This window comes from Hemibagrus wyckioides, linkage group LG08 (genome assembly GCF_019097595.1).
Source record: "Hemibagrus wyckioides isolate EC202008001 linkage group LG08, SWU_Hwy_1.0, whole genome shotgun sequence".
Lineage (NCBI taxonomy): Eukaryota > Metazoa > Chordata > Actinopteri > Siluriformes > Bagridae > Hemibagrus > Hemibagrus wyckioides.
In genome coordinates this window covers 6,774,024-6,787,152 of record NC_080717.1, presented here as the reverse complement: position 1 = coordinate 6,787,152, position 13,129 = coordinate 6,774,024, and the positions used below count along the sequence as shown (strand labels likewise).

The 13,129-nt window shown below is 38.4% G+C and overlaps 1 protein-coding gene and 1 non-coding gene across 2 annotated transcripts in view; one reads left to right on the top strand and one right to left on the bottom strand.

Moving 5' to 3' along the window:
* The window catches only part of aff2 (AF4/FMR2 family, member 2), a 254,016-nt gene that overhangs the window by 192,030 nt on the left and 48,857 nt on the right, over positions 1 to 13,129 (top strand). The gene's annotated exons all lie outside the window — the stretch shown is intronic.
* On the bottom strand, positions 1,425 to 1,588 carry LOC131358548 (U1 spliceosomal RNA). Its single transcript, XR_009205499.1, has one exon. It is a non-coding gene; the product is annotated as a U1 spliceosomal RNA (small nuclear RNA).

The window sequence follows — 13,129 nt, the reverse complement described above, 5'->3', positions numbered from 1 at the left end:
GCAGTGACATTTAACACATCATTTTGTTATGGAGGGATAATTCCTTTCAGGAAGACAGTCTTCTTTCATTAACCTGGAATAAAGGTAAGTAATTGTATGTAGCAAGTAGCCATGCTTAATGTTGACGCAACTTTGACACAATCGAAAGCTTCTCGGATGAAACTCCAATCGGAACCACTTGTTGTGTGTGTTGTGTGTCCTCTCTAACACAACCCCGGGTGTAAACTTTCGATGGAGTAAGGAATGTCAGCACACACTCAGAAGTGTGCTCTGACCCTCACCTGTTTTAAAGGCAACATCTGCTGTAGGCAAGCTGCCAGTGTGTGTGTATGTATGCGAGAGAGAGAGAGAGAGAGAAGTAGCTAAAAGACAGGGTGTAAGACGACATAAAGCAATACACATCCTGGGAACAACCATCTATTTGACAAAGACATGAGTACAGAGGAGGAAAAGACAGTAGTAACAGGTAGAGATCATCATAACAGCAGAAAGAGAGAGAGCAGGAGGAGGAAGAAACCAGAGCCAGAGAGGTGTATGCTTTCAGCACCACTCTTTTTGAGCCATGTGATCCGTCACTTGCTGTCTGTGAAGTCTGGCCCTGTGTCAGCGGAGGACAGAAAAATGATCCCTCCTACCATTTTCTATCATGCACCAACTCCCTCACCTCCTGATACTGCCAAAGCTCAGTGTAGCTCCAGATCCATATGTAGACAGTAGAAAAACTAAACACAAGGCTTGAGGTCGGGTTTCAACTTCTAGGCACAGGAGAGGAGAGGAGTAGAGAACACAGGGAGCTTTTGTGTAAAACTCTTATTAGCTCTTCATAATCGTAATCGTATATGATCGTAATCGTAGATAATCGCTCGTAGATAAACCTTCTTTAGCTCACGTCATTTGATTTGTTTTTGTAATAGTGTGTACTAAAGCTCGGAGTAGGAGTGCGTGTTAACTGTGTGTGTGTGTGTGTTAACACTAGCAAGCGACAGGAATCAGGTACTCAATAACTTCCTGTTGGGAAAGAAATTGAAAAGTATCCAACTTGATTTTCCACATATTTAGTGAACTCACCCAAAACAAATGAGAATTAATGGAGTTAAAAAACAACTAGTTCTACACAAAAATTCATTTAAATTGATAATTTTAAAAAAGGTCACCTGCCTGATGAAATGAAAACAAATGAAACAGCCTTTATTTGTCACATATACATTACAGCACAGTGAAATTCTTTCTTCGCATATCCCATCCTTGGAGGTTGGGGTCAGAGCGCAGGGTCAGCCATGATACGGCGCCCCTGGAGCAGAGAGGGTTAAGGGCTTGCTCAAGGGCCCAACAGTGGCAACTTGGCGGTGCTGGGGCTTGAACCCCTAATCTTCCGGTCAATGACCCAGAGCCTTAACCACTTGAGCCACCACTGCCCTAAAAATCAGGAGAGAGCGCGAACGCAGTCCCCCACTACCAGAAATTATGCAGTCGAGATTCCCACATTTGGGGAATTCGCACGGGTCAGCACAACCGGAGTGCAATGGCTGAGCCTCGCCCTGGGTGAACCACCTTCTTGATCATGGTATCTCCCCTGCCAGATAAGTATCGATTCGATTTGATTGCCGATTCGAGGCAACTGTCTAATTATAATCTTATGCTTGGTTAAAACATGTTAAAGATCACAAAAATTCACAAAAAATTTATAAAATTAAAATGTTCAAGTTTTCAACAAAAACGTTTATTGTTTTTAGCTTTAACTGTTGTTTTTAAACATGTATATTTACTTTATTTTGTAGATCTATGATGAAATTGATCACTCGAAGTAAATGGTCGTAAATATATTTAAGCTATTTCTTATCAGAACCTCCTAATAATCAGTGCAGGCTCATGAAGGATGGCATCACTAGCTCTTTTTTCTGGATTTCTGGTCATTATTATTATTTATTGGCCATGAATTTTTGGCTTGAATTCTGTCTCACCATCTTCCCAATGAGGTACATAAAGCCCTTATTAGTAGGCATATACAGAGTCTCTTGATTACCTGACCATCAATAACCTACTGATCAGATTTAACTAATATTCAGGGGGTTTTTGACACTGAGGACTTCCTTCACTGAGATAAAGTGGAATGAGTGCCTGATCTCGCTGCCACATTAGATTAATGTCACTCTTTTCTCTCTGGCCAGAATTGAAATTGGATGTAAATTTGATGATCTGGCCAAAGCAAATACAAAGTTACAGCAGATACATCAAATATCGAGTTGATTATGTCGTAATCTCTCTCAGATGTTATTACCGTCCAAGTCCAAAGGAGCAGGTGGTCGACTTGCCTTCCAAAATCAAAGTACAAACCGTTCGGGTTTGTGTTTTGTTTATGCCAAGAATTCTTCATCAACTACAACAGATGCTCGGTATTTCTATTACCGCAACATCACTTGAAACTAATGACATGTTAGTGAAATATCCGTCATGCATGGATATGGGAGTCACAAACAGAAGTAAGGACTAGATTATGCTGTTAACGGATTTATGATTTGTTTTGATTGAATGTATTGGAATATTTCAGTTTAATGATCTGGGACAAATGTGTACTAGAAACAGCTTCAAACATGAAAAATTAGCATTTCTAATAACGGTCGGTTCAAATGGAATGGCGATGCTGTGTGTTTTTACTAGTGATCTGGAACTTTCCCACATTCTTACATTCTCACATTCAGCTCCAAAATAGATGGATTACGTTCTTTGTGTTTATTCAGCATGTTCTTAATGATTTGAGTTCATTAAAATATTACTTTCTTGCTTCGAGACATACCAAAATACCAAGGTTCTTATGGTAGCTTTTTTCGAACACAAGAAGCCGATGTTGGCGTGACTGCGCACTGAGAAGAAAGGCTGTGGGCTTTCTCAGGTCAATAGGACTGGATGTGTTGACGTGAACGTAACGTCAGGTTTGATTTACGTGTTGAACATGTCAGTAGAGCCATGTGAACTTGGCAGGAAGGAGCTAACCACCACTTGGCAGCTAGAGCGTCCTCACAGCTGGTGCTCTAGCCTTTGATACTGATATAACATTAACTCAAACCAGTCAGACGGGTAGAATGGTAGATACACACACACACACAAACACTCACACACTGATGGAGAGACCAGTGTTCCATCACTGTACCCACAAACCGAACCAACGTAACACAAGCCACAAATGTAATACCAGAGTAAGCGCATGCTGTATATACAGGAGACGTGTATGAACAGTGATGTGAGTACAGTCTGAAGATTCCTGCCTGGAAGACTTCAAAACCCTCTTTTGATGCTTTTTGATGTCTAGCTCTCTTTCTCGCTGCTTCGGCCCATCTGGATTTGGAGATGAAGAATTGCTAAGTAAGGAATAAAACACTTTCAGTGGTGCTGTTATAGAAAAATATTCTGGTGTTGCCCCTTTTTTTAAGCCTTATACTACATCAGTTTGCCATATTTATTATTGCTTACAGCTCCGTGCATGTAATCTATTTGTAGTTGCATTCCTCTGAACAGAACATCCTCCAAACAAAGTTATTCATGTTGTCGTTTACAGGATAGCACATGTACATGACCTCTGCTTTTTTTTTTCTCTTTCTTGAACTGAATGAGAATAAAATAAATTTTTTAAAAATAAAAAAAAAACGTTAGCAAGAAACTGGAAAATGTCCAAAACCCTTCATCATGAAGAGGTTTCCTTGGTTAAAAAGTAATAATGACACTAATGACTGTCCTATAAATGTTCCTAAACAAGGAGTAAACAATAAATAAATAAATAAATAAATAAATAAGTCACTGATTACAATTTTATCTCTTAAACAACAACAGCAACACAAACTATTATTATTATTATTATTATTATTATTATTATTATTGCTGTTATTTTTGCCCTGGTAGTAATAATAAAAAATAAAAATAATAATAATAATAATATTTCAGTTGTTGTGTTTATTTTTATAATTATTATTGCTATTGCTGTTGTTGTTGCCATAGTGGTAATAATAATAATAATAATAATAATAATAATAATAATAATAATATTTTGGTTGTTGTTCTTATTTTTATTTTTATAATTATTATTCTTAATGCTGTTGTTGTTGCCATGGTGGTAATAATAATAATAATAATAATAATAATAATAATAATAATAATTGCTTTTGTTGTTGTTGTTGTTGTTTAGAAAATAAAATGGTTGCTATGGTGACAAGCTTGGTGTGTTACAAAGCAACCATAAACTTCAGGATGAAGGCTTACCTGTATCATACACTTCCTGTTTGTTACAAAGCACTGACATTGGATGCTTCAATAAATGTTAAATAAGCGTCTCATGACAAAAAAAGACCAATATTTTCCTTGTTTAATAATAACCACACATTTGTAAAATGTTTATCATGCTGATGTGATGGAGCCTTCAAACAAATCCAAAAATAAATAAAAATATAAGCCTAATTCTCAGAGCAGCTGTTATAGGAAATGAATCAACACCTTCCGACCAATCCGAATCGAGCATTCAGGAGCACTGTGATGTCATAACGCTTAAGTAAGCGGGGCTCTCTATATGACAGCCGTAGCACAAAAGGATTTCAGCTCAAGCTTCAAACGCATTTGGCAAAAGTAACGGCCCCCTACAAATAAAAACACGTCCTAATAAGTCTGAAGAGCAGCTGCGGATCAAAGCGCATCACTGTTAACACGCTTGTTTAGCGGGGATTCTCTTTCTCTAGTTTGTTTCTCTTCTCTTTGTTTTTTAATCCGTATCACAGAATTCCTGGCAGGGTGCTGTGTTTGTTACGATGCATTTGACTTGGATTTTCGATGTTTCTTTTTGTCTTTCGATTTTCTCTTCAAGAAGTCTGCTGGCATTTTCTCTGCTAATAAGTAGTGACACACAGAACAAAACATTGGATAAAAGGCACAGCTGGATTATGATCTCCATAAAGCCTGGAAGGCTGTGCAAAAAGAGCCGGCGCATTAGACTTGCAAATGATTTTCAGAATGAAACGATCTTAATGGTTTCAATATCCTTTCTCCAGCTTGACCCGTGTGTTTGGCTCAGAGACACGCGGGCGAATCTGGTGAAATTCGACCGAATTTACCGTTAAGAGACGAAATAAATATTCTGCTGCACTAATGTGACACTTTTATCATGTAGCTACATGACAGCGGCTGAATTATTACTCTGAGGATCTCTGTAGAGCATCTCGTACCCTGTTAGGAAAAAAAGAACGATTTTTAAAGTTTAGAGATAGACTACTATAAAATTATACACTGAGTAACTAGAATTTACTTTGAAGTGAGTACAGAGACACTGGATATAGTAGTGCACACACACACACACACACACACACACACACAAAATGTGTACCTTCTGCTTCACTTTAAACCCCTGGAATCAAAACATAAGGGCTCAGCTTTTATGTCATCAAAGGAAAATTTGATTTCCCAATGCACAGGGCTGATTTAGTGTGTGTGTGTGTGTGAGTGTGTGTATGAGTGTGTGTGTGTGTGTGAGTGTGTGTGAGTGTGTGTATGAGTGTGTGTGTGTGTGTGTGTGTGAGTGTGTGTGTGTGTGTCTGTGTGTCTGTGTGTCTGTGTGTCAGAGTGTGTTTGTTGGTGGGTGGGGGTGTGTGTATGTGTGTGTGCCTGTGTGCCTAAGTGAGCAAGTGTGTGTGTGTGTGTGTTTATCTGTCTGTCTGTCTGTCTGCCTGTCTACATGTTTGCCTGCTGGAGTAATTGAACAAATTATTACAAAATCCAGTGTCAATATCATGTGAGCAAGTTAATGTGTGTGTGTGTGTGTGTCTGTCTGCCTGTTTGTGTGTCTGCCTGTTTGTGTGTCTGCCTGTTTGTGTGTCTGCCTGTTTGTGTCTGTCTGTCTGTCTGCCTGTCTGTCTGTCTGTTTATCTGTCTGTTTGTTTGTTTGTCTGTCTGTCTGTCTGTTTGTATGTCTGTCTGTCTGTCTGTCTGTCTGTTTATCTGTCTGCCTGTCTGTCTGTCTGTTTATCTGTCTGTCTGTTTGTTTGTCTGTCTGTCTGTTTGTATGTCTGTCTGTCTCTCTGCTTGTCTGTCTGTCTGTTTGTTTGTCTGTCTGTCTGTCTGTTTGTATGTCTGTCTGTCTGTCTGCTTGTCTGTCTGTCTGTCTGTCTGTCTCCTTGTCTGTCTGTCTGTTTGTTTGTCTGTCTGTCTCTCTGCTTGTCTGTCTGTCTGTTTGTTTGTCTGTCTGTCTGTCTGTTTGTATGTCTGTCTGTCTGTCTGCTTGTCTGTCTGTCTGTCTGTCTGTCTGTCTCCTTGTCTGTCTGTCTGTTTGTTTGTCTGCTTGTCTGTCTGTCTGTTTGTCTGTCTGACTGTTTGTCTGTCTGTCTGTCTGTCTGCCTGTCTATATGTTTGCCTGCTGAAGTAATTAAACAAATGTTTGAGTGTTTATTACAAAATCCAGTATCAATATTCTGAGCAAGTTAACGTGTGTGTGTGTGTTTGTATGTCTGTCTGTCTGTCTGTCTGCTGAAAGTAAGGGAACAAATCACAGTATCCATAACACATGCACAAACACTTTAACTGGGCTGGTCATATATATTTATATATTCAGTTCATAAATTAATACTTATTCCTATATTCAGAAAAAAATGATTTGGCCAAAGAGTTTGTTTTAGCTGTGTGTGTGTGTGTGTGTGTGTGTTAGACACCTAAAGGTAGAACACAGCATCATAAACCTTTGAAAGTGGATCATCTAAAAATATGAAAAGCAAGTGGTCAGGGATATGTAATGGCCTTATCTAAATAAGATCGTTCTGACAGCCCTAACACACACACACACACAGACACACACAGAACAGAGTGTCTACAAGCAAACAGCTCTCTCTCTCTCTCTCTCTCCCACACACACACACACACACACAGAACAGAGTGTCTACAAGCACCCTCTCACTCTCTCTCTCTCTCTCTCTCTCTCTCTCTCACTCTCTCTCTCTCTCGCTCTCTCTCTCTCACACACACACACACACACACAGAACAGAGTGTCTACAAGCAAACAGCTCTCTCTCTCTCTCTCTCTCTCTCTCTCTTTCTGTCACACACACACTTACTTCATCCCTCCACCCCTCTGAATAATGTGCCCAGGAACAGAGGAGCCATTAGGGGAACAGCCAGATGTTGGCTTGGTGGATGCACACCAGTGAATCAGACACGAGGGCTACAGATTGTCCTGCGGTTCGGAAATGTCTCATTCTTCAACGCCATCGTAGACACACACAGTGCACGGCCCCCATTCCCTTTGTTGATGCGACTCCACCACTGTTCTGCACAGACTCTACACAGACCCCACACACACACACACACACACACACACACACTGCGGGATACTGCACCACACAATGTGTTTTGTGGTGCATTATATGAAAATACATTCTGCATGAAGTTGTTTTATTCTTTTTTGTGAACAATGACAAGGATCAGGATTACTTTTGGAAATAACTCCTTGTATCTAAAATGCATCTGAATATATACTTTTATACCACAGTGCGGGTGAATTCTCTAATCTGATTGGTCAGAAGTTTGTTGGGTTTTTGTCTGTTTATATTAAAGTGCTAATATGTTATCGTTTCTATAGCAACAATTTATACACAGGAACAAGGGAGTTTACGCTTTCTTGTTTCTTCATAGAATGTAAAGTAGCATTTTCTCACAAACACACACACACACACAGAGAGAGAGAGAGAGAGAGAGACAGGTAGATAGATAGATAGATAGATAGATAGATAGATAGATAGATAGATAGATAGATAGATAGATAGATAGATAGATAGATAGACGGACGGATGGACATATGGATAGATAAACAGACAGACAGACAGACAGATGGATGGAATGATGGGAGGATGGATGGAGGGAGGGAGGGACGTGCGTGCAGACAGATGGATGGACGGACAGACAGATAGATAGACAGACAGACAGAGAGATGGATGGATGGATGGATGGATGGATGGATAGATAGATAGATAGATAGATAGATAGATAGATAGATAGATAGATAGATAGATAGATAGATAGATAGATAGATAGAATGATGGATGGACAGACAGACATAGATAGATGGATGGATGGATGGATGGATGGATGGACAGATGGATGGATGAATGACATGGTTTAAAAATATATCTATATAATGCATTATGAACACTACTTATTATGTTAATGGTTTAGAATTTATGATTAAAAAGTGTAAATCATTTTCCTAAAACATGCATAACAGTGTAATTCCTTATGAATGCTTTACTTTTGTGAACTCTGATATGAATGTGTTCATAGTTCATTATCAATATGAATTTAATGGAAAGCTTTCAGTCTCTCTCCTTCTGTCTCTCTCTCTCTCTCTCTCTCTCTTACACACACTCTCTCCAGTACTCTATCCTAAGCCTGCCTCCGTCAGCAGTGTGTGGGTTTGTATTGTCTATTATTCAGTCGCTCCACATTTACTTAAATGACACCCAGACCATTTTTTATTCCTATCACCGTGATGCTGTCAGACCTCCTTAAGCATTCCTCCATCACATCCCTTGATAAAAAAAAACCCCTTTCTTCCTCTTGTCTTCCCCCTTTCCTTTCCATTCCAGGCTGTAATTGTGCCGTGGGAGCTCTCTGTCACGCCTTAAGTGTGCCACCAATGTGACAATCCCACATACTGCAGTACAGAGATGAACGTATTACAGTTTGAGGGTTATTTCATTTTTTATTTTTTTCTGACAATATTCAGTAAAACCACATGTGGAAAATGAAGAAATATTCTCACACAATACACGATTTAGGAATAGGCATCAAAAGGCGGATGGCAAGGCTCGCGTCCTGAAAAATGCAATGCTAATAATTAAAATGTTGGAAGAACGGCGGTAGTCAGTCCTTCAGTCCTTTTCTCATTCTCATTACTATTAAAGCTTCTTTTTTTCCCTACCATTTACTCTTTCGCTCTCTCTCAGCTTATCTGAACAGCACATAAGCTGTTTGCAAGATCAGAAGAAGATCTCTATAAAAGACCACTTCACTTTTTATCCCACCAAAACTCAGTGTTTTATTTCATCCTGACTTGCCTTGACTCTGACCAGGATACATGAAAACGAACTGATGATGCCGTCTTTCTCTTCTGAAACTAGCTACATTTGGTGAGCTAATCTTTATGTTCCAAAACAACAACATACATAAATAAAAAAGAAAGAAAGAAAGAAAGAAAGAAAGAAAGAAAGAAAGAAAGAAAGAAAGAAAGAAAGAAAGAAAGAAAGAAAAAACAGAGCACACCTTGCTGTCATTTTGAAGGTATTTCTTTACCCATCATAACTGCTGAGCTCTTTCGTTGATATGGTGGATATCTTTTAATATTAAGGTGATGCCACAAATTAATATATCGAGTCTCCACAAGTTAAATGGCCTTCGATCTGTTTACTGGCTATAAAATAAAATAATGTGGCTCCAGGAACTTAAGCATGGAGACGACTAATATCAATTTTTATTTAATAAAGAAGACTTAATGAAGATGCTGGAGTCACAACATGGATTATCTGTATCATTTATTCATTTCTGTTATCTAGTTTATCCTGATCAAGATCCCTGTAGAACCCAGGAACACCAGGAGTGGGTAGGGAATACGTCCTATATGAGGCGCTTGTCCATCTCAGGGCATTATGGACACACATTCACACCTAAATTTTAGACTAGCCAATTCACATACTGGTATGTTTTCAGAGAACTTCAAGGAAAAGCACATGGACATGGGAGGAACGTGTGAAGTCCACACATGATCGCGCCTCCACCTGGATGACATTATCACCGGTGTGGCACATCGGTCCTCACAGGTGATATTACCTGCTTGACCGCTGAGCCACACCAGTGATGATGTCATCGAGGTGGAGGCGGGATCAAGGTAGGATGAAGAACTGTCACAGCGACAGTTTCTTTGCTTATCATGGTTATCAATGAGGGATAAGAATGCAGTCAGCCGTGATACCTCGCCTCTGGAGCAGAAAGGGTTAAGAGTCTTGTTCAGACACCTGACAGCGACAACTTGGCAGTCCTGGGGTTCGAAACTCATGGCTTTTGCATATGTGCCATTGTTTTTGTTGATTTCTTCTCAAATCAACTACGTTCCACATGACGTTCCCACAACACAGGCACAGGTTCCACAAATTCGTGACCAATCAGATTGCGGCCTCAAAATATATTCATCTGTAACCTCTAACGTATTATAACTTGGCCCTAATATATTATCTTGTGGTTACACTTTATTAAAAAATAACAGGCATGTCACCTCAGTGGCTCTGTAATTATATGTAGAGCAATAATCACTGTTTTTTTTTCCTATTCTTCAGTGTGAGATTTAACTACTGGGAAATTTCTGTGTTCTGCTTTGATTTGCATTGTAATGTACAGTTTGCTTAATGACAGTCGGGTCTTGTAATATTGGAGAAAGGGTTTTTTTTATCATCTCTAAGTAAACATTAAAAAACACAGAAACAACTGCAAGATGAAATCGTTTAAACACGTTGAATCGGTGGGCGGAGCCACATGCCACATCATTTACACACATTAAACACATATTTAGATTAGGATCCTCAGACAATTGGAGTCATATTTAGAAGATTTGTATATTTTTTGGCTCTAAAGTTTGGTGAAAGTCTCATTGGTTATATGATATGTACAGTGGATATAAAAAGTCTACACGCCCCTGTTGAAATAGCATGTTTTTGTGGTATAAAAGAAAAAATAAACCCTATACAGTAGATAAATCGTATAGGAATAGCTGTGCATTATTTGTGTTTAATCGGTCACTTTAATGGATAGAAGGTATAAATTAATTAGTTATTTAATTAATATTTGTTATAGAATTAGTATTTGATTGGTTTACATTTTTCCCCTAAAACATGCCATTTTAATAGAGATGTGTAGACTTTTTTTTATATCCTCTATGTATATACACTGATCAGGCATAACATTATGACCACCTTCCTAATATTTTGTTGGTCTCCGTTTTGCTCCCAAAACAGCCCTGACCCGTCATGCACCATGTATTTTCACATCTTTCTATCAGAACCAGCATTAGCTTCTTCAGCAGTTTGAGCAACAGTAGCTCAACAGTGGCTCCCCACGTGCATCAATGATCCTTGGCCGTCCATGACCCTGTCGCCGGTTCACCACTGTTCCTTCCTTAGTCCACTTTTGATAGATACTGACCACTGCAGACCGGGAACACCCCACAAGAGCTGCAGTTTTGGAGATGCTCTGATCCAGTCGTCATTACAATCTGGCCCTTCGTCAAACTCGCTCAAATCCTTACACTTGCCCATTTTTCCTGCTTCTAACACATCAACTTTGAGGACAAAATGTTGACTTGCTGCCTAATATATCCCACCCACTAACAGGTGCCATGATGAGGAGATCATCAGTCTTATTCACTTCACCTGTTAATGGTCATAATGTTATATATATATATATATATATATATATTTCACAAGGCTTCAAGGCTTTACTGTATTGTGCAGAATCACTGAATATAGAATCAGCTACAATACAATGTTTAATCCTGAGCTCTTGAAGGCCATACAACATATTGTAGAGCCCTTTTATACCACAGTGCTCTTAGTTTCTACAGAAAGTTCTGTAGAAGGTCAGGAGGTTTCTGTAACAGAGGTTCTGACAGTAGATCCAAGATCACTGTAAATAATTCGTACTAATGCGCTTGTCTTGGGTACGTTATTGATTCTATAGTAACAGCTCAATCACATGGATATAGAATCTTAAGACTTGCAATAAACACATTTTGTATAGGCACGTTAAAATAAACTGCAGTTGAGATTTAAGAGAATATCATTGGTAGTTTACATATAAATATTAAGTTGTGTGTCAAAACGTGATTTAATTAGTTCTAATAAATATTAAAAAAAGGTTTTTAATTATAACGTAAAATAAATCAATCAAGCAATCAATCAATAAATCATAATAAGAAAATAAATCATTCAAAATAAATAAATAAATAATTTAAAATAAATAAATTATTTAAAATAAATAAATAAATTCAAAAATAATAAATAAATTCAAGCTTTTATGGAAGGAGTCTCCAGTGTTCCAGTACATTTTGTAACCGTAAGCTTCCAGACAAACAAGTTTGCACTTCAAATAACAAGCTGCTTTATTCTAGCTGCTATAACATAGCATGTGATCACAGGAACTAACTTGTCTTATGGTCATTACATAGCAGTTACTATAAAGCCATATAACGCGTTGTATTACCCACGTTCTGTTGACAGCGCTTTTGTTTAATTGAGACGTCGAGATACGGTATATCATCTGTGTACTTTAACGCCCCTGGAAGAAGCAGACACAACTTATACCACGTTATATATTTTAAACACTTCCCAAAGTGTGAAAGTGAAGTGTGAACTCCCACGATTCACTTTCATCTTTCACATCTGTGCGATATCTGTGTGAGAGTTGCTAGCTCCGCGGTGACACATACATGTACACTCAGACGCACTCGTAATTGGAGATGTAACTGTAAGCCTCTGCATCATTTATAGTCTTTCATTCAACATCATATAATATAAATTATAATCTTTTACGCGTCTGGTATTTTGTTACTGACTACACATTATTCTGTATAACTAATATAATATGATATGATATGAATTCCTCACAGCAAAAGAAGCACAGCAAAGAATCTTAGAAGATTTTTTTTGCTATATCCATTAAGGTGCTGTTAATACGGAGAATACAAAATGATACGGGGAAAATGAATGCTTAAAAATAAATTGCAAAAATACTGGACAAAATAAATTACGGATAAAATGTGATCTTAGTAATAACAATATGAATATTAGTAGGAATAATTATGTGTGTGTGTGTGTGTGTGTGTGTGTGTGTGTGGGCCCACTAACAGCTTCTAACGGATTCGTTCTTGATCATTAAATTCTAGGAAATATGATATATAATAAACATGATGCCATTTTTATTTTTCTTGCCACACATGCAGGATACAGGAAGCGTGCGTCATACACACACACACACACACACACACATACACACACACACAAATATGCATTTGCACAAATGCTTTAAAAGAACAAAGACACATGCGCACACACACACACATACA